Raw genomic sequence first — 5,683 nt, 5'->3', positions numbered from 1 at the left:
AACTAACATCCACACCTTATACAGTTTTTCTGAGTTTTAGAACACACGCAAAGCACCTTAATGACCCAGAAGTACTCAACAAATGGTAACCATTTTTCTTAATAAATTAAATCAATTTGAGAAACTAGGAGAGTAATTTTACCTTCCTGGATATACTTGTGACAGTCAAAAATATTGTACTTATCTTCAATTAAATCATGCTGTGTCAATTTAAAACATGCTGTGAAGAGGCAAATCTACTTCATGATTAGAAATAAGCTTGTTTATCTATTTACATCAAGGTTTCATAACACTCATACTTTAAAATCCACTTACATCTTAGTAAACGACAATGTTATGACATCATATGTTTAACATACTTGTATAGTCAACAACTAAAAGTCAGGGTTCTTAACCTGCATCCATAACCGGCTTCAGTAACCACCAGAAATTGTATGTACAATTTTTCTGCAAGAGTCCATAGCTTTTACCACATTTGCAAAGAAGTCTATAACCAAAAGGTTAGGTGTTATGGTCCTAAAAACATATCTGTATGTACATTCTGAAGGCTACATACTAATTAAAATTATAAATACCACCTTCACATTTGTCAATTTTCCTAAGATAGTATTTTAAACAAATGGCTTTCTAAATTCTTAAAAGTATGCTAAACAAACATAGTCCAAACACAGGCACACTCTACCTTCTGTATACTTAATACCTATTAAGAGTTTGAACTTCTGAGCTAAAATGTTGTTCTTCCAGCAGTCTAATTTCCCATCTTCTATATTAATTTACATATTCCTATAAACAAAGTAGCTCAGAAAGCTTTATTTTTAAAAACCTTTATTCACATGCCATCTTATGGTTGTATAAACTGAATATTGGCTACTTAAAACAGATTTCCTTCAAATATTTGGTTGAATATGAAATTATCTGATGATTCTTGGCTGAATATTAAAACATTATGCAAAATATAAAAGCATTTTAAATAGGAATATATGCAAACTCTCCAATAATATTTTGATTCCTTTGACAGAACATATGCATTATTTTTACCCAGGGATCACTCCACCAGTGTTCAGTTGACATGTGAAATTGACAAGATTACATTTTTAGATATAACTAAGTTTTTGCTAATGAAAATCAACCTACTTCTAATCTAAGATCTTACTTTCTTGGGTTTTTTTGGGGGGGGGGGTGGAGGAATTTTTTTTTAAACGGAGGTATAACTGACATACAGCATTGTATAGTTCCAGGTGTACAACATAATGATTCGCCATTTGTATACACTGTAAAATGATCACCACAATAAGTCTAAATTTGTTATCCTACCAAATACTGCACTAAGCCTGAGACTCACATTAAATTTTAAATAGCTAAGTACTAGGTATGTTTTCCAAAAGGACCATTTCCTTTCATTCACTCTTAGACATACAGCAGGTACATAAGATGTTCTGGATTAGATGAAATTATCTAAATTCTGAAAATTTTTAAGAAGTTACCTAATGTCAAGTCAACTCCCAGTACTCCTTTGTAGATTTCCCAATGCAAAATATTAATTTGGGGCCAACTTCCCTACAAGTGCATTCTATCCTACTTCCCTGTATTCGTAAGAGAAGTAAATTCTGCTACAATCCCTATAATGCACACAAATACTTACGGTGAGGCAGGGTATTCCACTTGGGTGGCTTGTTCTGCTTAATGGTCCTTGTATAAACACCATTACTTCTCAGTCCTCCCATCCTATTCTGCCTTCTGATCCTTCATTATACTGATATGTTCCCAGGTTGAAAAGCCACTGTATAATCTACACATCCCCCAAAGCCAAGAAAAGGTGGGTTCCTGTCATTAAATCCATATTCCCCAGTTTACAATAATTGCCCATATCCTTAGTTTACAATGTACAAGAAAAATGTTCCCTTCTATGAATTAAGCAATCATATAACTGACCAAATAAAAACTGGGGGGAAGGGAAGAAACTACCAAGTGAACAAATAGCATAACTTCATGATAATGAATACTAACACAAAGCAAAAAAGGATGACTACTTAACAGAAAAACTCCTAAATCATATGCATCATTAATACCAGTTATTTTAAAACAGATCATCTCAAATCTCTTAACACATTCCTAGAGAAGCAAAAGTAAAGTGTAGTTGTCAGCTGCCTCAGCATACTTAAGTTTTAGACCTAAAAGGAGCCTAAGAAATCACCTGATGCAATTTCCTCACATTTGAGATGAGGCTATAGAAAAAGGGGAAATTTTTGGCTGATAATCTGAAACAGCAAATACTTAGCTAGACAAAGCTAATTTTTGAAAAGCAGCTAAGCAATCCATAATGACTACTATCCATTTGGTAGTCATTAGCCACATGTCACTACTGAGTACTGGAAATGGGAGTAGCCCCAAATGAGATGTGCTGTAACTGTAAAATACACTCTAGATTTCAAAGACTTAGCATAAGAAAAAAAGTAGTGGCTCTCATTTTATCTTAAGTGATTGTGCAATGCTTAGAATATCCATACAGTCAAAGAGCATGCAGTGACCAGGCCTCCTTTCCTCCAGTCCTGAGGTCACATGAGGGCAATGCTGACAACTCATTACTGGGGATCCAGATTCTTCTATTCTCATCTAGACATGGAAAAATCATTGGAAGTTAATATTCTGGGATGGAGAAGAGCCTTTACTGTCTAAATAAAAGCTTCTCAGACTATTAAAAATATTAAGTGATTAAACTGCATGGTCACTGATAGCAAATTTACTTCCCCCAACTCCTGAAAACAAAAGTGAGGGAACATGTTCCACCAAATATAAATAAGCTGGGCTACTTTTAATACTCCTTGGAGAAAACCAGTGCTATAAATGAGAAAAATATCGATTAAAAGGATTGTTCTTCAAACTTTTTTGACACCCTCAGAAAAGGTATTTTTGAAGGAATAAACATGGATGTAACTGAATCAATAGTCTCATGTAACAAACTAATATTTTCTATTTTTTAAAAAATTCTGATCACCACCCACTAAAGTGATTTCATGACCCAATAAGCCAGGACCTACAATTTGAAACACTGGTCTAGAACTCTTAATAACGAGCAATTCCCACTATTAACAAAGCTACCATTACATTAGCTATTGAAAGAAAAGGTACACAAATACCTAGTGTGCTGTATTCTAAACCAAGAAATTCTAGTTAATGCTAACTATTCTCAAAAAGTTCACAAGTTTCAAAACAATACTTTAACAGCTGTACATTAAATCAAACACCCCCCAAAAACCCAAAGTAACTTACAAAACTTTACTGCCTTTACTACATATACTCCCTTAATATACTGTAAACGAATCAGACTGCCATACAGCAGAAAAACTTGGATAAAAACAATTATTCTACTTTCTGAATTACGTTTAAATTTAGAATTTAACATTAAATTTTCTTAAACTATTGCATGATTTTCAGGCCAACAGATATAAACGAGGACTGCTAAATGAGGTTTTAACTAGCAACTAAGTGCCAAGAAAGCAATAATTATCAGCAAAGTTAAAAAAAAAAAAAACCTCATCCCGTCTTCTGATTTACTTCAAGAATTTAACACTCATTATCTCCAATGCCTTTTTCCCATCTGCCAAGCCTCTCAAATGTGATAAGTCTATTTTAAAAAGCCGGAGAGTTAAAAACTGTGCAAAACACACACCCTCATCTCTGATACAGAAGGCAGGAGGCCAGGCCCTACTGTAAAAGTTGGAAAGACCGAAGGCTACTGCTAGCCAAGGACATAAAGGTTACGCGTTCCTCACACCGGAGTCCTCCGGGAACGTGTATTAGCCAGCCTGGTTCCACGGTGGGCAGCCCCGAGTAAGGGCTGGGGCCGCTGGTTGTGGCCCAGGTCGCCATGCACGTGCCCGTCCCCCGGGATACCACTTCCTCCTGTCCGCCCCCTCCCCCGCCAAGGACGGCCGCCGGGGTGGACCTGGCTGCACAACTGCTGCGGGACCCGAGGCTGCGCTCGGCCGGCGGATTAGGGGAAGGGATCCAGCCCAAGGCCTGCCTGCTCGCGAGGCCCGGCCCTCCCCCGCACTTCCTACCTTCCCAGCCCCCAAGGCCAAGGTCTCGCAGGCCCACAAACCTGATAGCGGAAGTGACGTCAGGGGGACCTGGCGGCGTCCACAACCAGTCACGCCACCGCGGGAGGCAACGCCGGCCAATGGGCATAGCGCGAGGGCGGGATTTCCCCCGCCCAAGTTTGATTGAAGTGGGGGGAAGGGCGGGGTGAAGAATGTGAAGAATGACCCCTCCCCCCAGTCCGTGAGGCGCTGGGCGGGAAGCGGAGGGGGTTGGGGCCGGCCGCGCCACGCGGCGCCCATCCCCCGCCCGCGCTGCCGCCTCTCGCGACCTCTGCTCGGAACCCACCCGCCCGGCTCACTCCAGCCCCCAGGCTTCCACCAACCTGCCGGCAGCGCTCCCCTTCTCCCACCGCCTCAGGGGGTCCGAGAGAAGGAAAATGGCGGCGGGCCCGCGCTCGCCGTCCCGCCTCTGTACCCACCTCAGGACCGTGGAGGAGGCCGCCGCCCGCCGCCGCCGCCGCCCTCCGCGGAGATGGCCCGGCCCTCGCACCCACCGCCACCCGAAACCCGCACACGAGGACCCGGATGGAGGCGCGGGCTGGCGGGCCGCGGCGGCTTGAGGGAAGGCAGCGCGGGCGTCGGGAGGCGGACGCAGGGGCGGGCTCGAGAGCAGCGCGTGAACTCATTGGCGGGGCCGTTTGACTGACGTTTGCATCTCCCTTTTGCCTCGGCCGAGCAGTGCTGGCCGGGACCCCACTGGAGGGCGGCAGCTGGACCCGCCCCGCGCTGGGCGGCCTTCGGAGGAGGGGCGGGTGGTGCCCGCCCACCTTGTCTGCCCCCTGTCTCTTATTGGACGACTGGGAGAGTGGCGGTGCGGAGTCCTGCCCTCTGCTTGTGATGGACCGGCGCCGTCACGTGGCCTCCGAAATCGCGCCTGGTTGCTGTGCGCTGTGCTCTGGTTTTGGGAGTGTGTACCTTTTGCCCCATGAAGCACGGGCCCCCCAGCCGTCCCCTGAGGTCTTAGTCCCGCCCGGTTTGCCTCAATTTACCCAGCTGTGTGTGAGGGAGTAGTGTCAGCCGGCTGCGCCAGGTTTAGAAGATACTTGTCTTTTCAAAGCAATCCGTAATTTTCCTACTTTAATATTAACCTAAAACATCGTTCCTCCATGCTTATTATGACTTTCCCAAACTAGGACCCGGGAAAGCACTGGTTGGGTACCCTTTCAGGTCTCCTTATGTATGGGAGCCCCACCACCTGGGCCTCACTGTTTTTCATAACTCGCTGTTACTTTGTGCACAAGATTTTAAAAACAAACAGAAACAAAAAGACAAAACAAAAAATGCTTTCTCATGGATAACAGAACTGTTTTTAACAGCACGTACAGTTTACCTGGTGCGTTTACATTTATGATCTCAGGTGGCACTATACTACACTCGTATTAGTACATGCAATCAATGCCAAAGAAGTTAATTGGAGAGTTTATTTTGTGGGCTGAAGTGAACAAGAAACTAGAGGAAGGAAAAGTTAAGCTTGGGCCTGAAAGATTAGCATGATTTAGGACTTCTGGAAGGAAGATGTAGTTAGAAAGGAGAGCGCAGGCGCACTGGGCTGGCTGGAGTTGTGCTGTGAAGGAGTGGGATCC

The sequence above is a fragment of the Stenella coeruleoalba genome (genome assembly GCF_951394435.1).
Source record: "Stenella coeruleoalba genome assembly, chromosome: 7".
NCBI classification, from domain to species: Eukaryota; Metazoa; Chordata; class Mammalia; order Artiodactyla; family Delphinidae; genus Stenella; species Stenella coeruleoalba.
Note: the sequence above shows the minus strand (reverse complement) of the source record.